This window comes from Muntiacus reevesi, chromosome 6, assembly GCF_963930625.1.
Source record: "Muntiacus reevesi chromosome 6, mMunRee1.1, whole genome shotgun sequence".
In the NCBI taxonomy this organism is placed as follows: Eukaryota; Metazoa; Chordata; class Mammalia; order Artiodactyla; family Cervidae; genus Muntiacus; species Muntiacus reevesi.
The window spans coordinates 56,433,524-56,445,865 of NC_089254.1; positions in this window are offsets into that span (position 1 = coordinate 56,433,524).

Here is a 12,342-nt window from a genome sequence, read left to right on the forward strand (position 1 = left end):
TGCTATTTATTGTTTTGTAATATAGCCACCTCTAATGTACATATTAGAGTTCAGCTAGCTCAGATTTATATGTATTGCATTTTCTTAAGGGACATCTCTGTGTATTGCCTCAAATAATTACATTCTATAGATGGCAGGCAAAGATATCTCACAAACAAGCAATGGTTGGTCCAAAAGATTATGTGCCTGAAAATAGTCCAAGGCTCACTCTTGAAAATCTGATTATAAAATATCTCATTTCTCCATTGTTCCAAGGCCATAACATTTGGAGAGCACTTTAGAGAAAGATAAAGGTATAACTGTGGGAAGGATTACAGCAGCCTTCCTCAGAAAGGAAGATACAGAGGGAGCCTGAAAAACTTGACTGAGGCAGGTCCTCCAAAGGCATCTTGGACTCTATAAACAGTGTTAGAATTTCTTAAACAAATCTAGATGGGCCACACTAATTACATGCTCTGCTTCCATAAGAAATGACCTCAGGAATCCATAGTCCAAATCTAGAATTCATCTATACCACTCTCCCTGGCCATCTCACACCATGGTTTCTTGAGCACAACTTCCCACCGGTCAAAATCCCAATGCCCAGTTTTGCTCCATGCCTTAGCTATGTGTTCTTGACTAACAAAACAGATTTCCACAGCTCAACATTCTGTCTTTGACATCCAAACTTGTTGAACACCAGACTGTCACTATTTACAAGAATTCAGACTACAGACAGGAGGTACCTTACCTAGACTTCAAAAGAACAAGACCACTCTCCACTAGGAACTCCTCTCCAGAGGACGGCGAGGGGATGTTCCTCAAAGGCAAGAGCGAGAACTCATGGAGCAAAACATTTGAGCAGTTGGAAGTGGTCAGAAGTGCTTTCTGAAGAGGAGAAATAGTTTCTGGATGGATATCTGTTTATTCACTTAACAAATGTTTATTGAGTCCTTTATGTCTCAGGCGGTGTTCTATACACTGATGACAAAAGGGCGAAGAAGACAGAGAATGTCTCTTTTTCTTGGAACTAGCATACTAGTTAGGGGAGACCAACACCAAACAAATAAAAAACAATACAAAAATAAGTTCATAACTAAAACATTGATAGTGCAATAGCAAAAGACTAGGGGATTGGAGACACCTCTTTAGATCAGGCATTCAGGAAAGGCCTCTCTGCAGACATGGCATTTGAGCTTAATCTAAATAAGAAAGGAAAAAAGATAGCCGTGAGAGACATGGGGTAAGAGGATTCTAGGCAAAGGAAATGGCACATGTGAAAATACTAATTTTAACTTGGCTAAAGAACAAAAAGATATTCAGTGTGGCTAGAGCACGGGAAATATAAGTAGTGGATGATGGCAGAGACCTTAGTGTGGCCAGGATATATAGGACTTTGTAAAAGCATGATAAAGTGTTTGGATTTTATGTTAAGAGCAATGGGAAGCAATTAGAGGGTTTTATGTAGGATAATGCATGCTGTGATTTATGTTTTAAGGTCTCTCTGGCTGCAAAATATAGTATACATTATAGAGTTCAAACATAGTAGCAGAAACAGCAGTAAGGAGACTCCTGGCCAGGAGAGACATGATGGTGGTTTGAACTGGGGTTTGCAGCAGCAGCAAAGAGGCTATATCTAGGGGGCTGGTACATTGAATTCTCCCAAACTGTGCTCTAAAGTCTCATTCCTTACAACCCTGGCAACATTTTAGCCAACATTACCCTGAAATGAAAGGTATTGCTAGTTCTAAGAGGTAAACCCCCTCTCTAGGCTCACAGGATGGCAGAGTTGGTGATAATGATGGCTAGCCAACAAGGAGAGATTTTTGTGACAATGACAGTGGCTCAGACTCAGAGCACATAGGTCCTCATCAAAACATCTGCAACAGTGATGACTCTTGTCACAAGGTAAGGGAGAGGAGGAGGAAGAAAGAAGAGGGGGAAAGAAGAGGGGAAGAAAGAGAAAATGTACTTGAAATACTGCCACAAGTTTCTTGCTTTGTTTTGGATTTTGAGGGGGCTACCAGGTCTGGTATGTACTCAAAAAGATGAGTGATGCTAAGAAGTGTTATACCAAGCTAGGTACTGTGTTGCTGCTGCTGCTAAGTCGCTTCCATCGTGTCTGACTCTGTGCGACCCCATAGATGGCAGCCCACCAGGCTCCCCCGTCCCTGGGATTCTCCAGGCAAGAACACTGGAGTGGGTTGCCATTTCCTTCTTCAATGCATGAAAGTGGAAAGTGAAAGTGAAGTCACTCAGTCATGTCTGACTCTTAGCAACCCCATGGACTGCAGCCTACCAGGCTCCTCCATCCATGGGAGTTTCCAGGCAAGAGTACTAGAGTGGGCTGCCATTGCCTTCTCTGGTTACTGTGTTAGGTGGCTCCTATTGTCTCTAATCCATATAGACATCCTGAAGATTGGTTGTTACTATTTCCTGTTTATAGAAGAGGAAACTGAAGCTCAAAGAAGGCAAATGGGGATTTCCTGGGTGGTCCAAGTCCTTAAGACTCTGTGCTTCCACCGCAGGAGGCCTGGTCAGGGAACTAAGATCTCAATTGTCATGCTGAGCAGCCAAAGAAAAAGGCAAAGGATTTGTCCACAGTCACAGTCATGGTGTGTGTTAGTCACTCAGTCATGTCCAATTCTTTGTGACCCCATGGACTGTAGCCCACAGGGCTCCTCCATACCCGTAATTCTCCAGACAAGAATACTGGAATGGATTGCCATTTCCTTCTCCAGGGGATCTTCCCAGCCCAGGGATAGAACCAGGGTCTCCCACATTGCAGGTAGATTCTTTACCATCTGAGCCACCAGGAGCCATTAGGAAATCCAGAATTCAAGCCAAGTCTGCTGGACTGTTTGAATCCAAGGCCTGTGGGTTTGTGGCGGAGCCTACAAGACAGCCCTTGACCATGAAATCCACTCTGGCTAGCAGAGCAACACTAGACACAGGAAAATTCATGGAAGATGGAGCCAGGACCAGGGACTCTGCCCAGCAGGAAAGCAACATGCAGAGAGTGAGAGATAGAGCATTTTCCTGGTGGAGGGAGATTATGAGGATCTCTGGATGTTGCTATTGTTACTTTGACCTTGATGCCTGCCCCTTTGGATTGTGGTAGGGACAGTGAGGGAAATATTGACTCAACTGCATAATTCTGCAGCTAAGTAAGCGCAGTGTAACTTCCCACTCTGCTCCCAGGTTGCGGCAGCTAGAAAGAAAAACAAGCTTATCTCCACGTGTACAATTAAATCTCTACAGAGAGCAGTGTTAGTCCTACTCAAAGACATTCCGTGTTCCCCTCATTTTGTGAAAGAATTATGAAAGCGTTCCTTGCTGAGTTGAGTTATGTCCTGAAACCTTTGAAGAAAACTTAAGTCTCTCTGGACTTGCCTAATGCTCTTGAAGTCTGTAAAACAGGAAGGAAAGATAAGGTTGCATAAGCTTCAATTAGTTTCTTTTCAAACATCCACAACTTTATGCACATAAGAGGAATGAGCTCTCATTACTTGCTTGCAATATAAACACTGATAATGTTTTAAAATGTATTTTCACAGAAGGAATATATTTTCATACTTAAAATCTTTCATATTTTCATATTTGGAAAGTTGGGGAAAAAATTCTCTGGCTTCTGACTGGCCTCCCTTTTGTTTTAAATCATTTTAAGGCAGCGGTTTTTCACCCCTGATACTCCATTCTTCTCCACCAGTCACTCCAAAAGGTTTGAGGTAAGAGCCACTAGGGTTGCCTACACAAACATCAACTCAAAATGGATCATAGACCTAAATGCAAAAGCTAAAATTTTGCAATTTTTAAAAGAAAATATAGAAGATATTTGTCATGACCTTGAGTTGAGCAAACAGTTCTTAGAAGCAACACAAAAAACATGATCTATAAAAGAGAAAAATTATAAGCTGAACTTGATCAAAATTAAAGTCTTTCACATTTCACAAAACATTATTTAAAAAAATGAAGAGACACAGACTAGGAGAAATTATTTGCAAATCATACATCCAGTAAATGATTTGTACCCAGAATACACATAAAGATCTTTTAATTAAGTAATAAGAAAACACAATCTAATTTTAAAATGACAAAATATTTGAAGAGGTATTTCATAAATAAAATACATGAATAGTTAATAGTCACATGAAAAATTGCTCAACATCATTAGTAATTAGTGAAATGAAAATTAAAATCACAATGAGATACTATTGTGCACCCACAAGAATGGCTATAATCAAAAAGACAGATAACATCAAATGTTGGTGAAGATGTGGAAAAACTGAAATTCTCACGCATTGCTGGTAAGAATGTGAAATGGCACAGGTACTTTGGAAAACAGTTTGGCAGTTTCTTTTAAGAGTGAAATATAAACTTGCCATCTTATGCAGGAATTCCACTCCCAGAAATTCACCCATTTAAAACATATGTCCATATAAAGACATATGCATGAATGTTTATACCAATGTTGATAATAGCCAAAGTAGAAATAAATCAAATTTCCATCAGCTTGTGGATGGATAAACAAAATGTAAAATTTCCATTTAATGGAATACCATTCAGCAATGAAGAGAAACAAACCCATTGATTTGTTCTAAAACAAGGATGAATCTCAAAAACATTATGCTAAGTGCAACAAGACACATACAAAAGATTACACGATTCCACTTTGACTTGCAAGATTCCTAAAGTACAAAATGTCCAAAAATTAAAAATGCATACAGACAGAAAGCAGTCTAGTGGTTGTCTGGGTCTAGGAATGGGAGTTAAGGATCGATTACAAATGGGCACAAGAGAACTTTTGGAGATGATGAAATTGCTCTAAACTGGATTTTAGTGATGATTACATGCTCTATATATTTAATAAAAATTATGGAATTTTATGTGTGAATTTCATCTGGTTTCTGTCCAAACCTCTCAACTCTGTCTAGATGAGGCATACATACAGGGGCATGACTGTGTTCCAATAAAACTTTGGAAATGGGCAGTGGGTCAGACTTGGCCAACAGGATATGGTTTTCCAATCTCTGATACAAAACAGCAATGACTTGCCTATAGTTCATAGTTAACGTTTACTGATCAGTTGACTGGATGCTCTATATCCCATGTCACCCTCACTGCAACCCAGCACAAAGAAGGAGTCACCATGTGGGTCATTAGAGTTCACTGAGGCAGAGTCCAGAGAAGGTGGTGAATGCCTCACTGGCCCTTACGGCTCTGCTCACATTTCATTGCCTGAAACAATCCCCCAGCTCTGCCTAACTTCAAAGGGCATGGAAGAGTATGAGGCCACCATATGCCTTAGAAGGCAGAGAGCAGGAACTTATGGGAGAACAGCATTCAGTTACTGCAACAGAGGATGTAGGGAAATGTGAACTCTTATGGACTGCTGGGAAGACTGACAGCTGGAAAGCCACTTGGGGGATAATTCAGCACATTTAAAATTAAATATAAGCTACAAACTAAAATTTTCATTCTTAAGTGGATACCAGACAGGCTCTCCCACATAAATCCCCCAAAAATATAGACAAAGATGTTCACTGCAGCATGGTTTATAATAGAAAAAATTAAATGTAATTTTAATATCTAGGAACAGTGGAAAAGATAGGTGAATTATGGTGCTTTTCATAAATTAATATACATTAACAAGATCCATAAAAACAAACTGTTGTTTCTGTATGAATATATCTAAAGAAAGTAATTTTGAGTAAAAAAGAAAAGTTGCAAAAAAGCACATACACAGTGACTCCATTCATGTAAATTATTAAAAACACAATGTTTTTGGAGACATAAAGAAGTAGGCGCACATTAACAATACTTATTCCTGAGATGATTTGGGGGTTAAGGGGCTTTCTGATGTATCTGGAATGTTGTATTTCATTAAAAGTATCTGAAGAAGTTATGGCGAAATGTTAATATGAACTAAATCTGGATGGTGGAAAATATGAACTTCTATTACTATCTTTTGTATGTTTGGAACATTTTTAAATTAAAAAGAAAAGTAATTACTGCCGTTAATGTCTAACTGTCAGCAGAAAGAAGTGTCACAGTGATATTAAGTGACACGAGAGAGCAGGCTGAACTCGATGAGCTGCCCTTACCAGAGCACCAGCTACAAAAAAATGAACCAAAAATGAGAACAAGCCAACATCACTGACTGAGCAGTCTGAAAGCAAAACTGTCAGGACTCAGCTCTCTGATACAGAGAAAGCTGCTACTGAGCGTGCGCACGCGCACACACACACACACACACACACACACACACACACACACACACTAGTGAATAAAGGCTTCCCCAGTGGCTGAGTGGTAAAGAATCCACCTGCAATATAGGAGACACAGAAGACCCAGGTTCAATCCCTGGGGCGGGAAGATCCTCTGGAGGAGGAAATGGCTACCCACCCCAGTATTCTTGCCTGAAAAATCCCATGAACAGAGAAGCCTGGTGGACTACAGTCCAAAGGGTTGCAAAGAGTCAAACACAACCAAGCACACAAGAAATAGTGAATAAAACGCTCAAAAAATAAACTCCATCTTTTTATGCCTTTAAATAATATCAGGTGGTCATTTAAGAGATGCTTGTTAGGACTTTTATGATATAAAAAATATTGAGTCTTCTATGCTGTGAAAGTGTTCCCACATGACAAAAATAAAATAGAAGGGAGAAAGGAAGAAGAAACAGAAGAAAGAGAGAGAGAGAATAAGAAATACATGGCATGGAGCAAGGGAGGAAAAGTCTGTGCTGGAAATCAGGTGAATGAGCTCCCAGACTAGCTCTGTCACTAAACCCATCTCGAGCAAGGAACTTCCCGTCTGTGAGCCTGTGTCCTCCTCTCTAATTAGGGGACAGTGATCTAAATTTCAGCTCAATATTCTACGATCCTTGAAGTAGCCACTGAGGTTCAAGCGGTATTGCCCTGGGATAAAAACTTTCAGCCTTTGTCTGATCTGGCGAACAAAGTACTAGAATAAAAAGTCACGGTCACAATTCAGCGTGAACGTCAAAGCCACATATCAATCATCCGGGCAGTTGCTAAATACTATAGACAGGTGGGGTGGGAAGTGAGTGAAGACAGCCTAGGGAGACTGCAGGGTTCCAGACTTCCATTTATGACAAGCAGGATCCAATAGCCACATCCTTTCTCAGGGGGGCCCTGAAAGAGAATTGAAAGAAGACTCAAAGATTTATGCCACCTCCAATTTTTCAGAATCTCAGAACAACATAAGGAAATCCAGGAAACTCTGTCACATTCAAACCTCTAACTTGTCCTGAAGTTAGTATGAAAAGGTTTAGATTATAGGATGTGAAACAAAGTCTCACTAAACTGGTTTCTCAAATACCAACTATATGCCAAACATTACACCAATAATAATAATAGAATGAACTAGTCTGGTCCTTCCCATGACCTGTTCTTCCTCACTCCTTCCCTGCAGCACATCAGCCGCTTCCTATAAAAGTCATACTGTATTCTTGCATTTCTCTCCAGCTGAGCCCTTTGCCTTTTAAATGCAATTGGGCAATAATAAGCCATTTTCTCTATAGCTACCCACAAGAAATCATCTGAAAATATAATTTGGAGGGGTGAAGGCAGCATGCAGGACCTATGAACTGGAAGAGGTTCCTTTGAGAAGCAGACTGTCGCTGGCTTAAAATAATTTTTATACAAGTTTACAGATAAACATTCTCAGATGAAAGTTTTCCAAACAATGCAACCATCTCTATTTTACATTTGATATGATGTCATCACAAACCGAGCTCTTTCCATTAAAGTGTCAAGACTCAGATTTATACAACAAACTTAAAAATAAAAGCTAAACACCAAGGCAAAGGACGTTAGTGGAAGCTATATACATGCATTAAGGAGAAAATGCACCTCTGAGTGTTTATGTAAAAGGCTATTTGTAAGTTTGAGTTTGCATTTCCTCAGACATTATTTGAAATTGTCTATATTAGTGATGTGCTAGAAACATTTCTCACATTGTAATTATGCTGAGGAACATGCTGATTCCAATCAACACATTGAGGACAGTTTTAAAGTCATGAGCAAGAAAGCACTCCCATTCATAGAGTCCAGATTTTATTCATAAAAATATTGACATATATTTAGTTCTTACTAAATGCTAGGATCTCTATTAAACATAGGTATTTAGATACTAATCCTTCTCTGCTGTATGGTTAATGAGGTTTCTTCCTTATGTTCCCGTGACAAAATGCAAACATTTTCTATGTAACAAAGAGAAGCAATAGGTCAGTACAGTGAGCCAAGCAAGGGCCAGGGAATGAAAGATCTTGTGTTAGACTACACATAATATTGAAAGCTAGGAATAACATGGAAAATTTTAATCTGAGAGGTATGGGATCAGATTTTTATCTGTAAAATACCATTCTGGATGAAGTGGAAAGAACCAAGTAGTATGAGTAAGGGCAGTAATAAAGGGCTTGAGTGTGGATGAAGTTTAAACAGGTGCATTGACATAACTTGGTAATCCAACGAGTTGGAGGTAAAGGATTGATGGCAAGCATAACTCATGTTTTGTGGCTTCAGCAATGAGACAAGAAATGACACTGTTGACTAAAACAGGGAATAGAGGAAGCAGGTTTGCAAGGAGTGGTGAGTGATAGATGATGAGTTCACTTCTAAGCATGTTGTGTTTGAGATACCCTGTGGGAAGCCCCTGCAAAACTGTCCAGAAAGTGCTAGGAAATGTGTCTAGAGCTCATAAAAGATATAAAGGAAATGCTTGAGATTTTGGGTGTATGAACTCCTGCAAGGAGAGTCTCTGGTGGATGAGATTAGCAGTAAACAATAATAAAAAAGCAATAATAATGGCCAACCATGAAAGAGTGCTTCCGATGTGCCTGACCCTGTTGTAAGCCCTTTATATATATTAACTGATCTCATCCTCACATAAATTCAGTGAGGTTGGTTTTATCATTATCCCCATTTTGTGGTTTGTGAGCCAAGACTCGTCTGATTTAAGCAACTTGCCAGAGGCCACACACAGTGCTGGAGCGGGAATATGAACCCAGTTTCTGCTCTCAACCTGTACCCAACGGAGCAGTCATTAAAGAGACTGACCACAGACGTAACCCTGGACAGCAACGATGTGGGAGGAAGGAAAAGATCAAAGAATATTGAGAGTAGGAAGCTATAAAAGGAAATGGGAAGATAAAGGAAGAAATAGGCTTAAGAATTAGGGAGTCTTCAGGAGAGGCAAAGGCTAACAGTATCACTAGCCCACATCATTTTAAAATTTTTAAAAAATTTCCTTAAAAGAAAGCAAATAAAACTTGTAAGTAACTTAGTAATATGTTGCAAACATTTCTTTTGAAATAAAGGGTTTCTGCCCCATTGACCACATAAACATGAGGAGGTCAGGCAAAGAGTATAAATTTCAAAGTACAAATATATGCTATTTAAAATAAAGTTTCCTTTCATTCCTCTTCTAGAGCTCAGCTCTGCCTCTAGGTAGGTAAAGGCCACTGAAAACCAAAATGATTCATTCTGCTGAGACTTCTTGCCCAACGGAGACAGTGAGAGTCGTGAGGGCACTTCTCAGTAAGAATGTAAAACCCAATCTGGGGACTTCCCTGGTGGTCTAGTGGTTAAGCATCCACCTGTCAATGCAGAGGACACAGGATTGATCCCTGATCCAGGAAGATCCCATGTGCTGCAGAGCAGCTAAGCCCATGTGCCACTACTATTGAGCACCCACTCTAGAGAGCCCAGGAGCCACAACTTCTAAACCTGTGGCCCAGGGCCCATGCTCTGCAACAACAGCAGCCACTGCAATGAGAAGCCTATGTACCACCACTGGAGATAGTCCCCGGCTGCAACTAGAGAAGCCCACACACAACAGTGAAGACCCAGGGCAGCCAAAAATAAATAAATAAATAGATAAATGAATGAAGAAATCTTTTCTTAAAAATTAAAATAAATAAATAAAACCCAATCTGGCCAGCACTGACTCCCCACTGCCACCACCAAAGAAATGAAAAGAGGAAGTAGAGAAAAGGCAGCTTGGCAATCCATCCTTGAAAGAGCCACCATCAGGTCAAAAACAAACACAAATCCTTAAAGCTTTTAAATGTGCTCATCGAAGCTATTGATGCATCATAAACCTTGACATATCATGCGTATTCCAAGACTCTGCAAATAACTGAGAATTCATAAATCCAATCTCCCATCCCAAAAGAAAACTGAAAAGCCAAACTTGAGAAATCCTACCCTTTTCTTATTTTCAACTAGGGAAATATTGTAAAATATTGTGCTCTGAAAAGTTAGGGATTGGTATCTCATTAGCTACACTCTACTTCAATGGCAATATATCTCCCTCTTGTGGATTTTTAGGATATTTCTACCCAGGAGCCTCCCTTCCAACCGACCTCCCTCACTTAAACACGAAGTTGCACTGTGTAACTATAAGTTTAAATAAAAAGTACAATACTCTGCCTTATCCCCCTCCTAACTGAAGCACTAGCTAGAATACATACCCTGGCAACTCACATTCATTCTTCCTCTGGAAATGAAGTAGCAGTTAACAAACTTTGATCACGCATCAAATATTTATTGAGCTATTATGAAAAGCATGAACACAGGGCACTTGAAAATGCAGCGCTCATTTCTGCAGAAATTTGCAACCTAAAAATAAGACCAAATAGCAGGCTGGAAATTGTGTGTCGGTTGCTGTGATGGTAAGGATAGACTTGTTCTAGGACAGCTACCCAGGTAGAAATTTCTACCTGTGACCACTAAATGCCTAGACTCTAGAAGGGTGAAGTGTGCTAAAGCCCTGTGGCTATAAAATGGATGCCTTTTCCTATTTGCACAAAAATTAACTCAATATATGAATTAAATTCCATTCCTCTTTACAGATATAACACCACCCAACAGAAGCACCAAGAAGTTCCTGTACTTTTACCTAAAAATTTTGTAAACACTAAGCCTATATATTGGTTTTTTGTTTGTTTGTTGTTTTTTCTGTTTCAGAAAAAAAAAAAGTATTTTCTCCCAAGAAAAATCCTTTTTACCAGTATTTTAGCTCCATTTTCTTCTCCTGATTCCTTTTCCCCCACCCACAATTTTGTTAGGTCTTTTTCATCTCCCCTACCCCTGCCCCCCACTGGAGAAGGAAATGGCAACCCATTCCAGTATTCTTGCCTGGAGAGGTCCGTGGACAGAGGAGCCTAACAGCCTACAATCCATGGGGTCGCAAAGAGTCCGACATGACTGAGGGACTAAGACACACACACACTCACCCCACACTCACCCCACACTCACCCCACCCCACCTCCTGCTGATTCTTTGAATTATCAAGTCCTCCAGAATTGCTCACATTAGAATCAAGCTCCGCTCTCTTTATTCATTCACTAACGAATCCCCAGCACCATTAATGCCTTGTATAAAGCAAATATAAACATTTGTTTCACCTATAAATTTTTTATCTGAAATATAATTTGCATGCCATAAAATTCACCGTTTTAAAGTGCACAATTAGATTTTTAGTATATTCAGAATTGAATGATAGTGCTATAGTCATCACCACTATCAATACATTTTTCACTTTTTTCTTCTTTCCTGAGGTATAATTGACAAAACTATAATACATTTAAAGTGTATAATGATGGTGCTTTGATACATACACCTTGTAAAATGATCCTCAGCATTGAATTAAATCTATCACCCCACATACTTATCTTCTGTGTGTGTGTGTGAGAACACAAGTTCCACTCTTACCAAATTTCAATTATGCAATGCAGTTGTTTAGTTGCTAAGTCATGTCTAACTCTTTTGTGATCCCATGGACTGTAGCCCACCAGGCTTCTCTGTCCATGGGATTTCTGAGGCAAGAATACTAGAGCGGGTTGCCATTTTCTTCTTCAAGGGATCTTCCCAGATGACGGATCGAACCGACATCTTCTGCATTGGCAAGCAGGTCCTTTACCACTAAGCCACCAGGGGAAACCATACAACACGGTATTATCAATTATAGTCACCATTATATATTAGATTCTCAGGTCTTTTTCTTTTCTGAAAGATTGTACCCTTTTACGAACCTTTCTCTTTCCCTTACCCCTGTCCACTGATGGCCACCATTCTATGTTTCTATGAGTTCAACTTTCTTTAAAAAAAAAAAAATTTCTCATGTAAATAAATTTTTATTGCTTACAAACTACCTAGTATGCAGTATTTGGTTATAGCAGCCTAAATGGACTAAGACAGTTAGTTTTATTCTCTTGCTAGTGGTCACTTTTGTCTCCATTGAATGTCCAGAAGAAATCAAAATCTGATGTGGTTTCCCTCAGGAAAAGCAAAGGAACAAAAGAATGAGGTATTTGCAACCACTATCCCAAGACTC